The sequence below is a fragment of the Equus caballus genome, chromosome X (genome assembly GCF_041296265.1).
Source record: "Equus caballus isolate H_3958 breed thoroughbred chromosome X, TB-T2T, whole genome shotgun sequence".
NCBI lineage: Eukaryota > Metazoa > Chordata > Mammalia > Perissodactyla > Equidae > Equus > Equus caballus.
The window spans coordinates 136395605-136409191 of record NC_091715.1 but is presented as its reverse complement, the minus strand read 5'-3'; positions in this window follow the sequence as shown (position 1 = coordinate 136409191).

Below are 13587 nucleotides of genomic sequence, written 5' to 3'. Positions count from 1 at the left end.
TACCTAGGATAAATCCCACTTGCTCATAGTTTATAATTCTTTTTATACATTATTGGATGTGATTTGCTAATATTCTGTTGAGGATTTTTGCATTTATGTTCACGAGAGACATTGGCCTATTGTTTTCTTTCTTGTAATGCCTTTGTCTTCTTTTGGTATTAGGATGCTGGCTTCACAGAATGAGTTGAGAAGTGTTCTCTCTGCTTCTATTGTTTTTTGGTACAGATTCTAGAGTATCGCTATCATTTCTTCCTTAAATGTTTGTTTAAATTCACCAGTGAAGTTATCTGAGCCTGCTACTTTCTTTTTAGGATGGTTATTAATTATTGATTCAATTTCTTTAATAGATATGGGCCTTTTAGATTATCTGTTTGTCCTTGTGTGAGATTTGACAGTTTGTATCTTTTAAAGAATTAGTCCTTTTCATCTGGTTATCAAATTTGTAGGCATAGATTTGTTCCTACTATTCCTTTATTATTCTTTTAATGTCCAAGGGATCAGTAGTGTTGGCCCCTTTCATTCTTGGTATTAATAATTTATGTCTCCTCTCTTTTTTTCTTTGTTAGAGTGGATAGAAGTTTATTAGTTTTACTGATCATTCAAAGAAACAGCTTTTGGTTTTGTTTAATTTCTCTATTGTTTTCCTGTTTTAAATTTCATTGATTGTTGCTTAAATATTTATTATTTAATTTCTTCTGATTACTTTACATTTAACTTACCCCTTTTTTCCTGGTTTAATAAGGTAAAAGCTTAGATTATTGATTTAGGTCTTTCTTCTTTTCTAACGTATACACCTAAGGCAATAAATTTCCCTTTAAGCACTGCTTTCACAGCATCTTACAAATTTTGATAAGTTGTATTTTTATTTTAATTTAGTTCAAAATATTTTTATGTTTTCTCCTGAGACCTCTTTGATCCATATTCCATTTAGAATGTTGTTTAGTCTCCAAATATCTGTGGAAATCTTTCTGTTATTGATTTCTAGTTTAATTTCATTGTTGTCTGAGAGCATGCTTTATATGATCTATTTTGAAAAATTTGTTAAGGTAAATTTTATGGCCCAGATTGTTGCCTGTCTTGGTAAATGTTCTGTTTGAGTTTGAGAAGAATGTGTGTTCTGCTCTTGTTGGATGAAGTAGTCTATAAATGTCAATGAGATCCAGATGATTGATGGTGTGGTTCAGTTCAACTATATCCTTGCTTAATTTCTGCCTACTAGATCAATGAATTACTTATAGAGGGGTGTTGAACTCTGCAACTCTAACAGTGGATTCATCTGTTTCTTCTTACATGCCTATCAGTTTTTGCCTCAGATGTGTTTGTATCTTGACACTTGAATTTTGGTGCATATACATTAAGGATTCTTATGTCTTCTTTGATAATTGACCCTATTATTATGTAATACACCTATTTATGCTTGCTAATTTTCCTTGCTCTGAAGTCTCCTTTGTCTGGAATTAAAAGAGCTATTCCAACTTCTTTTGGTTAATGCAATGGCGTGGCATATCTGTGTCTATTCCTTTATTTTAATCTATCTGTGTCTTTATATTTAAAGTGGGTTTCTTGAGGGCAACAAATAGCTGGATTGTGTTTTTTGATCAACTCTGACAATCTCTGTCTTTTAATTGGTGCATTTAGACCTTTGATATTTATAGTGATTATTGATATGGTTTGATTTATGTCTAGACATTTATAATTGTTTTCTATTCTTTGCTCTATGCTTTCTCTTTTCATCTTCCTGTCTTTTTCTGCCTTCTCTTGCTTTAATTGAACATTTTATAAGATTCCAATGTCTCTCTTTTCTTAGTATAACAATTATACTTATTTTTATATTTTTAATGCTACTCTAGATTGCAATGTATATTTACAACTAATCTAAGTCCAAATGACACTATATCACTTCACATATAGTGCAGGTACCTTATAAGAGGATATTCTCAATTCCTCCCCTCTGTTGCTCATAACTTTGATGTCATTCATTTCACTTATCTATGAGCTATTGTTACCCAAGACATTGTTTCTCTTATCATTTTGAGTAAACTATTACCTTTTAGATCAATTAAGCATAAGAAAAATACAATATTTTATTTTACCTTCATTTATTCCTTCTCTAATACTCTTCCTTTCTTTATGTAGATGCCAATTTCTGACCTATATGATTTTCTTTCTCTCTGAAGAACTTCTTTTAACATTTCTTGAGAGGCTTGTCTACTGGTGACAAATTCTCTCAATTTATTTTTTGTGGGAGAAAACCTTTCTACTCTTGAAGGATGTGTTCACTGGATACAATGTTCTAGGTTGGTGGGGTGTTTTTACTTTTGGCACTAAGCTAACATCTGTTGCCAATCTTCTTTTTCTTTCCTTCTCCTTCTTCCCAAAGCCCCCCAGTACATAGTGGTATATTCTTATTGTAGGTCCTTCTGGTTGTGCTATGTGGGATGCTACTTCAGCATGGCTTGATGAACAGTGCCATGTCCATGCCCAGGATCCAAACCGGTGAAATCCTGAGCCACTGAAGTACACTGTGCAAACTTAACCACTCAGCAATGGGGCCGGCCCTAATTCAGTTTATTTTGAATAACATTTTCTGTGTTAAAATTTATATATGTTTGTTGTATGAATTTTGAAAACCTGAGAATAACAACCACCCACAATTGCACTACTCAAAGATAACCATTGTTAAAAGTTTGGTATTACACCTTTTTATCTTTCATTCTAGACTTTCAAATTGATAATAAAATGATTGAAGACAGTCTAAATGCTTAATTATTGCATAATAATTGAGCACATTACAGTACATCTTATAGTTACAATATTATCAGCCACTGAAAAACTATCTATGAAGACTTTCATAACAAAAAAACACATATATGATAAGTGACAAAGTAGACTGTAAAATTGTATATAAAATATAATAATAACTATGTTAAAATGTGTAGAAATGGCCATGAAATAAATACATTTAAACATTGTACAAATAACAATGATTATATTTGCAAGCGACAATAGGAACAATTTATTTATTTTTCCAAATTTTTCTCTTCCAAATATTACACACACACATGCACTGGGTTCTATATTTTAGCTGTGGTAGTTTCAGCAAGTGCTAGATAGACTGATATTCACTACACTAAGAAATATGTAGCCCAAATTTTAATCAGACCTATTTATCTGTGGTGTAATAAAGAACTCATCATCCACTATTTCATAAAACAGAATGGGAACCATAATATGTAATAGATCTGAATATCACTCTGCCTTATTTTAAAAGGATAAAATTACTTTCTTTTTTATTTTACTCAGGTCGCATTGGCTTATATCTTTGTGTAAATTTCAAGTGTACATTATTATATTTCAATTTCTTTATAGACTGCGTTATGTTCACTACCAATAGTCTAGTTTCCATCCATCCCACACATTTGTGACCCTTTTTACCCCTTTGGCCCTCCCACCACCCCCTGCCCCTCTGGTAGCCACTGATCTGTCTTCCTTATCTATGTGTTTGTTTGTCTTCCACATGTGAGTGAAATCATACTGTTTGTCTTTCTCTGTCTGACTTATTTTGTGTAGCATAATACCCTCAAGGTCCATCCATGTTGTTGCAAATGGCATTATTTTGTCTATTTTTATGGCTGAGAAGATTACTTTTAATTTATAGTGAGCAAATAGATTTTTAATTATGACCTGATAAAATCTGAATGAGTCTAAGTATAACTGCCTTGAGAACTAGAAAAAGAAGAAATAATCGATAGTCCTTTGATTGCTATTACAGGAACCTTATCTTGTAGACTTTTTGCATTTGGTGTTAATGTTAGAATGTTCCAGTGGGAAAGTTAATGAGTGAAACCAAATGGTACAATGTATTGTTAGTCAACCATTAATGTGCATCAGTATCACCTGGAGGAAGAGTCAAAAAGTAGGATTTTCTGGAGCCATCCCCAAAGATTCTGAATCACTAAGCATTTCATGAGACTGTAAATTTGCATTTTAACAAGCACCCCAGGTGATTCTAATGAAGGTGGTCTAGACTATATTGTGAGAAATGCTGAATTAGGAAAAGCATGGATTTTTGGTATCAGGGAGACATTTATATAAATCTTTGATTGACTCCCGAACTTACTAGCCATGGGGCCAGAGACAACTTATTAATAATGTCAGTTTAAATGGTATCGCTTAATAGCAACAGTAACAGTTATTATACCCAACATATATTGAAAGTGTATTATGTGTTGAGCATTTTTTGTACGCACTTTTATCTGTATTAGCTCATTTTGTTTTTACAACTCTATGAGGCATATACTATCATTATCCTTACACAGAAGGAAACTGAGGCATGGATATTTTAACTAACTCGTCCAAGGTCACCAAACTAGTAATTGTTGAAAATACAGGTTTTAAACCAAAATAGTCTGGCTCCATTTCTGTGTTTTTTTAACTAGTATTCTGAAAGCATATATACTCATATCCATTATTAAATATTAAATTTACACGATGAAAACAGAACTAATTGCAAATGTGAACTACAACAGTTGTCTTTGATATGTCTGAATTATTCTCTCTCCTCAATTAGTTTTCTATGCAGATTCCAATAGCAATATAGTATTCAGGGATGAGTACCCAATTTAACCTTTTGAATTTAATTACTTGGGGACCTGCCCAATGTCATCCAAATTCCTAAGATTTATTTTGCCAAATATTTGGCACAGTTCATTTCTGCCCAGGTCCACTCATTGTAATGGGTCCTAAGATATAAATTTCTCTCTCCTCTGGATACTTTTCTGTGCTAGAACAATGTTTTAGCACTACAAAATATTTGTGCATTGTTCTCAACCTCTGCAAAAATATTGGTGTATACCATTGGAGTATCTGCTCTTTAAAATGTTTGGAATTTTAGTTCACATATATTTATTATGTCGGAAGTACATGAATTCACTCTCCAAATATATATATTGAAGTAGTTGATAAAATTTATGATTTGTTCAAGGTCATACCTTTACTTTTTCACACAAAATTTAAATTTATAAAGGTTTTTAAGTATTGTTCAGATTTCTTTAGCTGTTTACCATTTGAGTCTCCTAGATGTGTGTGTGCGTGTGTACATATATATTAATCTTCATAGTGAAATATGCTTAGTATCAGCTGCTTCAAAGGGAAACATATAGGCTGAAGAGAGTCCAAAGCCAGGGCTTATTTTGAGGCCATGGAATTATCCACATCCTCATGTTTCGCATTTACCTCATATTCTATTCAAGGCTTTAGTGAAGATGGCTATAAACAGGTGCTGAAATTCAGATGTATGGAGTTGGGGAGGGCAGATTGTAAGGAACTCATATAATATTGTGGATGAAAGCAGCTGGTACATCATTGATCTAACTGTATGTTGGCAAATGTCTAACAACTGGCTTTCTGCTTTCTGATCGATAGCATCTGCTGATTTCTGTGGAGGTAATACTCCCACTGTGGCCGATTTGATGCTGCCAACATGGTGTCACTGAATGCATAGGCAGAAAGAGATGCACGGTAGCACACTGTTATTTAGTAGTTCAACCATATAGGTGCAATAGATGTAAATAACCTCAGGAGCACAGATAATAGTAAAATGGAAGAATACGTTTAAGATATTATAAATTTTGAACATTTACTACTTCTGCTTTTAATATAATATATTTAATTGTAAATTTATTATAATTTTTAATAATGACTATAGGAACCAGCTTGTAAAATTTCTGAAAATTTAATAGTTAAGCTCTTGTGAGTTGGACAGGATGATTCCACCACAATACTGCATTGGAGTCTTCTAGAAGTTGTGAATATTTGCTATACTTCACCCAGATGCCTATTCAAAGAACTACTAGCAGGCTAGCCCCGTGGCCAAGTGGTTAAGCTCACGTGCTCTGCTTAAGTGGCCCAGGGTTTCGCAGGTTCGGATCCTGGGCATGGACATGGCACTGCTCATCAGGCCATGATGAGGTGGCATCCCACGTAACACAACCAGAGGCACTCACAACTAGAATATACAACTATGTACTGCGGGCTTTGGGGAGAAGAAGAGGGGAAAAAAAGAAGATTAGCAACAGATGTTAGCTCAGGTACTAATCTTTAAAAAAAATAAAAAGAAAAGAACTACTAGAGACTATAGTACAGATGATTCCTTCTTTATTGTGTGTGAGCATCCTCACTGATACACATAATGATAATAGTACTATTAGAGTAATTAAGTTACTGAGAACTTAGTATATGCTAGCTCCAACTCTAAGAAGTATTACAGATTTTAATAGTTTCATTGAAAAATGAGGATTATAAACAAGAACATGGACAAAGAAAACAGTTCAGTGGTTACCAGGGGAAGGGGGGTGGGGGTGGGCACAGGGGGAGAAGGGGAGCACCTACGTGGTAACAGACAAGAAATAATGTACAACTGAAATTTCACAATGGTGTAAACTATTATGAGCTCAATTAAAAAAATGAGGATTCTGGGGCTCACAGTAGTCAATGATCTTGCCCTTGCTCACACAATTTATGTGAAAGAGCTGAGCTACAAGTCCAACACCTGTCCAATTCCTAAACTTACTCTCTTAAACAGTATCCTCCACTGCATATATGTAAGCGTGTTGAAGCATATGAAATTGGTGGCCAGGTTTGACTTATAAAAAAGCAATGTCATTGCATTGAACTTAATATAGATATGGATACAGATACTGACACAGATATAGATATGAAATGAAGTGTTCTCTTTCACCTGCCTGCTCTAGTTGGCATGCTTGTTTTGCCTTGTTAAGAATTAGCAGAATAGAATGGGTACACATCTAGCGATCAGAAGCCTTGTATATTGTAGCAAGACCGCTGTGCATGGTGTCAGAAATTGTGGCTCCATCCCTTACTAGCTATGTTTAACAAGGACAGCAAATCCTGCTTTGCCTCACTCCTAGGAAGTTTTTGAATATTAATAAGAATTTATTTTTTAATTTATTTTTTATGAGAAGAGTAGTATTTTTGGCTAAGGTAACAAAGTTAATCTTGCATGTACATGGAGAAAAAAATAGCAATAGTATTCATTACCAAAGCTGTGCTCCATCATTTTTCAATAAATGTATTTTGTGTTGTTTGCACTCCCTAGCCCACTTTTAATGATAACAACAGCAACAATAAAAATGTGTTTAACTTTTGCACACCAAATATGTGTCAGACTCTCTGGGCCCTTATGTAAACTCACACAATCTTCACAACAATTTTGTGATGTATACATTATTATTTTCAGTTTAACATAGTATGAGTCTCATAAGTACTTAACAAATGGTAGATCCAGGACTGAGAGTACAGTCTACCTCTCTAGCTGGTGCTTTTGTCTTCCAGCTATGACTCTCACCTTGAAGACAGAATTGTGTTTTGTAGCTTCCTGTATCCATCAGTGACCAGCATAGTGAATGGCATTGTAGTCGAGATCTCAATGACCATTTGAAATGAATACTGGAAACAATATTTGTTTTAAAATTTTGTAAACTTTTAATTCCACATGGAATCCTACATAAAACTTAAGCATGTTGAATTGAAACAGTGATAAAAAGCGAGTTGACTCTGGAATTATTCCTAATGTTTCTACTTGAGTCAGAAAGAGAAGGGCACATTTCCTCTATTTCTGGGCTTGAAAGTAGATTCCCACGTGGTAGAGAAATTTCAAAGGCCCTTTGGAAATCTCACATTTCACAAATAGTATCTACTTAAGATGAGTTCCCTTGCTTCAAGTACCCTAAGCACTCAAATACCCTAAGAGGAGTGTGCTTAATACCACCAGCTGTATTAATTGATACAATGGCCTTTGTGTTGAAGACCCGGGCTCACATGATGAGTGACACTTCCTGGATGGGTGGCTTTATAGTGTTACTTTACTTGTCTGAATCTTAGATGTTTTTATCTATAAAGAGAAGGTTATAATAATACTTTCATCATAGGGTTCTTGTAAAGATTAATGGGGTTAACATATGTACAAAAGTGCCTAGTACACAAACAGTTGCCATATAAATACTATCTGCCTCCAATGTCATAAGATACTTTGTCATATTTGGCTTTTAATAATGTCCATAGCTTGTCAGAGTCAATGCAAGTCTAGTACAACGTGGATTTTAAACTTCCTTGGGTCGTCTCTTTAGTCTACTTCATTCAATAACAAATTGTCATCTTGTACTTTCTCTGTTGAGATAAGCCTGCTCCATGCCAACACAAATGGTAAAATTTTTTAACTCTTCAGGGCTGCTGTGCCTTCCAAATTTTAAATGTAAAGTTAATTCACAATACTAATGTCCTGTCAACCATAACTTTTTAAGCCTTTCGATGTATATCAATTATAGTCCTAATTCCTGGATTGAATGCTCTTTAAATATTAACTTGGTATAATATAAAATAGATTTGGTCATAGTACAAATTAATCATGTTTCCCTAAATAGTATTCCATATTCATTCATTCATTCAACTAATGTTTTGAGTACCTATTATGTGGTCGACCCTGTTCTAGGTACTGAGAATATGGCAGAGAAAAGAAAGATCAGGTTTCTGCTCTCACTGAACTGACATTCTAGTGGGAGTTGTCACACAGCAAACAAAACTAAGTGGATATATATTTTATGTTACATGGAGGGGGTACTATGGAGAACAACAAACAAGTGGTATTTGAAGAAATGGGAAGTTATGATTTTTAAAAGAATGGTCATTTAAGACTTCATTAAGAATGTGTGATTTGAGCAAAGATTAAAAAGAGATAATATAAAGGGAACTAATATTGACTGATAAATTGATAAATTACTCTCTCAGATTCTGTGCTAAATTAATTAGATCTATTCTCTTATTTAGTCTTCACTACCACCAATAAAGTAAATATTTTTGTATCTATTTTACAGCTGAAGAAACAGACGGTCAAAGGGATTACATAACTTATTAAAGGCCACACTATTAATCACTATATTTCTCAAGCTTCAAGAGACCTACTTCAGGTATTTTGGGTTTTTATAGTTCTTGAAGCTTCTTTTTATAGGCTTGAAATGAAAGGGATAGTGCCCCTCCAACATTTTTCTCCCTTTGGGCAGAGATGCAATTCTCTTTTAACTAACAAAAATCATTCACAAGGCCTTCCTTTATCTCTCTTCACTTGAAATTTTAATATAGTTTTTGGGCCTTAGAACTTTCTGGTAAATAGTGTCTTGATCCACCTGGAGCCCCTCTTCACTGTGAATCTGGGAACATCTGCTGATGGCTCACAACTGGGCCCCTCAAAGGGTGGGCATGGCCTCCTCATCCAAGATTTTAACTGCCTTTCCCCTGAGTGGTCAAAGGACAATGATTGGGTGGTGTGAGGGTTCAAAGGCCCAACCCTCTTTCTTCAATTTGGTACAACTCTGAAAAGCTGGTCATCCAGCTCTAGAGATTTCTGGAATATTCTCTAAGTCCCCATTTGCCAAGCAGTGGAGATCAGATTCTCTCTCTGTTCAACCCTGCCTTCCTTATTTCCCTACAAGTATATCTCTCTAGAACACTCCTAATGAACTGCTTGCGTGTAACCACCCATCTCACAGTCTGTTTCCAGAAAATCTGACCTAACATTAATCTCTAACTGGTTCTAAAGATTTCCATTGTGAGAATCTGCTTTGTATTCTGGCACCTCACTTTGGACTTTCGCGTCTATTGTACTATGGTGACTCAGTTCAAACTTCCAATTTAAAATATTCTTATAGGTGAAGTGTGATGTGAACAAAGTTAACATGGATCAAAGTAGTTCAGTACAGTTTCAGTGAAGAGTATCAAGGGGTTATGGTGAGAAATAAACCTGGAGAATTATATGCTGACCAGATCATGACATTCCTTATGGATTTTTCCCTTTAGGCAACAAGGAGCCTTTGAACAGATTTTAAGCAGGAAAATAACAAAATCAGATGTACGCTTTAGAAAGATGTCTTTTGTGGCAATGTAGAGAAAGGATTGGAGGGATCTGGATAAGACTATAGATACAGGGACCAATCAGAAGACTAATTTAGACAAGACTTGATAAAGACAGTAAAGGGGTGGAGAATTTGCCACACCAAAATATGCCTCTTTGGTGTAAGGATTATCTTGAGCTGGCTATTTTTAAGAAAGAGCAGACATAGGAAAAGCTCTGAAAACTGAGCAGAAGTTACCCTTTTGTAAGAGATATTTACATTTATAATGGAAATCTCCATTTGTAAGAGTGTCTCCCTCTCTGAGCCAGGAAGAGGAAGATGACTCTAAATCTCTAAAAACTCTTATGAGTGGAGAAGGCAAGGACTTAAATCTGCAGAACAACCTTACCCTTGCGTACTGTGCTTTTCCTGGTCACCTCCCATAACTGACTCCCCCCACCCAAACGTCTCCCTTTGTCTTTAGCTGTAGGTGGTATTTAAGGGTGGTGGCTTGGGCCATTTTGGAGAGTTGCTCAGTTTCCCTGGGTCTCTCCCATGTATACAGGAGGTATACATGTTATTAAACTTCTGATTGTTTTTCTCCTGTTAATCTGTCTTTTATTACAGGGGGTGCTTAGCCAAGAATCTAGAAGCGTAAAGGAAAAATTATTTTTCTTCTACAATATGAAATGGTGTTTTTGCATTATTATTTATTTATTTAAATTATAAACATATATCACTATATTAGTATTTATGTGAATTGTGAAACAAAACAGAAATTAAGTGGCAAGAGATCAAAAATAAATATAAACAGAATTTCTATTATTTTCTTCCAACATCTCAATGGATGGCATTTGTTTAACTCATCTTGGAACACTCCCTTGGAAGTGAAAAGTCTTTTATGAGGAAGAAATGAAGTGCTTTTCTTTATCCTATTTGTGTAAGGAGATTTTTGCTATCATTTCCTGCTGTTATCATCCCACTTGACTTATAATAGCTTTCATAAATTCTTACAATGGATGTTATTCTCTACAACTATATTATACACTGGCACTGCATTGAAAAGGCATGCAGTGGAGTATCTTTTACACCAATAAGGTACATAAAGGGGAGATGCTTGAGTCCTTTTCAAGTGATCACAGGGAGCTACAAGTTGCAATGAACCCCAAGGAGCTTGTCTCTTATCACACTTGGTGTTCCCTATGTGTTCAATTCTTTTGTTTTAACGTGTAAACTTTGTCAAGATCATAAACTGAAAATGAGTCTTCAAACGATAATTGAAAGCTTGTAATGAATCCAGCAGTAGCTAATTATCATCCTAGCTTCATAGTTAAAATGAGGAGCAGAAATGACATTTCCCCATTTTGCACCAGCAACAAATGTTGGAGCTAGATCCACACCCCAAGAACCCTAAATCCTAACTCAGTGGTTTGTTGAAAACGGGAGTTAGCTATTCTAAATGTCAAGTGAAAAAAATGCTATTTTCTCCTCTGCATGGAGCTATAGGTAATTCTTTAATTAATCTTTGATTATTTTTCAAGAACTCACATGACATCACAGGAAATAATGCTTACTATGTGGAATATCAGTCCCTTTGTATCACACAGCCTTCTAAACAGGTATTTCTTTGCTGACTTTCTTTTTGCACTTTATAAGACAAATAACAACCAGAATTGTTGAAAGTGTTCAGTAGAAATGATGTTGTATTTGCCTGAGATGAGGATGCAGGATCATTTCCTGCTTTCATTTCTTTTTGCAGAAGAGACAAGGTAGAAAGCAATGAATTCATCTCACCTCATAGCAAAATTGGTCCTCATAATATTTTCAGGCAGGAAGAAATGTGCCCTTACAGAGGATGCCACCCTATGATGAACTATTTGATTCAGTGAGTAGTGTCTGTGAAAAATGTCTCCAAACTGCTAAACTCTGTCATTCTTTAGATGGAACAGTGGCAGACAGAATGTGGCAGGGCTTGTCTTAGATCTTTTCCTTAGAAAGGCATCAAGGAGATGAAGGAATTCAGGAATGAGAGCTCTCTTTGTGTTCTGTGATGTTTTACCCCCAATAGTCTATTAGATAAAAGACAGATTAGTCTACGACTTCACGACTCTCCCTATCACTCAACTTTATCATTCTGTTGGTCACAAGTACTACATGAATCTTGCTTGATGTCCATGGTACCTTCTATTCCTCTCCCCCAGTCACCTCACCACTTTTCACTCCAGTTAAGACACTCTCTCTCCTTCTTTCTCTCCCTTTCTCTTTTTCTCTCTCTCAATCTCTCTCTCTGTTTCCATCTCTCCAAGATTTCTTGATTCCTTTATTGCTGCTTTCTTCAACTCAACCTTAGCCTAGAACTAGCTTCCCAATCTAAATCCTGTTTTGTTCTCCACTCTACGCAAAAGGTCCAATTGGGAGCCAGCCCGGTGGCGCAGAGGTTAATTTCGCACTTTCTGCTTCTCAGTGGCCCGGGGTTTGCCGGTTCGGATCCCAGGCGAGGACATGGCACCGCTTGGCAAACCATGCTGTGGTAGGCGTCCCACATATAAAGTAGAGGAAGATGGGCACGGATGTTAGCTCAGGGCCAGGCTTCCTCAGCAAAAAAGAGGAGACTGGAAGTACTTAGCTCAGGGCTAATCTTCCTCAAAAAAAAAAAAAAAAAAAGAACAAAAGATCCAATTAGTTCCATTTGAATGAGGTTCGTATGGGTGTGTGTATGTATGTGTGTGTGTGTATAAAGAAGTTCAAATATACGGAAAACTGAAAAACATAGGATGCTAATATCGACACCCGTATACTTAGACCAAGAATTAGTAAATGTAAACATTTGATTCAGATTTCGTTTTTAAGATAAAAACATTTTAGATAAAGCTGATCTCCTCTTTGTATCTCTCCACAGTCCAATTTCCCTTCTTTCTAACCTAAGGCAATAACTAATAGGCATTTGATAAATCCATCTAGTACTTAATTTTATTTGTATGACGGTAGTTGCCTCTATTCAAAATGTAAGTTTTTAGTATTGGCCAGCTATTGTTAATTTGCTCTTCTTTACAATTCTACACACCTTCTCAGAAACATTTATGTGGTTTATTTCTTTTCAAAATCTGATGGATGATTGTTTTGTTTTTCTTCAGATTGTTAGTGAAGGTGACCATCTCATCTTTTGTTTCTTCTCAGACATTCCAATTCTGTCCTTTTTTTTTTTCTTCAACTGTTGCCAATCTTCTTTTTTCTTTTTTTTTCCTGCTTTTTCTCCCCAAATCCCCCCAGTACAAAGTTGTGTATATGTATATTTTTAGTTGTGGGTCCTTCTAGCTGTGGCATGTAGGATGCCACCTCACCATGGCCTGACGAACAGTGCCACGTCAACGCCCAGGATGCGAAGCAGTGAAACACTGGGCCGCGGAAGCTGAGTGTGCGAACTTAACCACTCAGCCACTGGGCCAGGCCTCCAATTCTGTCTTCTACAAGATGACCATTTTATATTATGTCTCATGGATTTGATTTTCTTTATATTCCAGATGCTAAATGCTATTTTAAGTGAATGTCACAAATGGTTTCTCTCAGTCTATGATTTGTTTTTTAACAGTCTTTATGCTATTTTGCCAAGTTTAAAATTTTGAAATAATCAATGCCATCAAGTTTTTCTTTTTTTTCTTTCGTTCTTTTTTTTTTTTTCGGA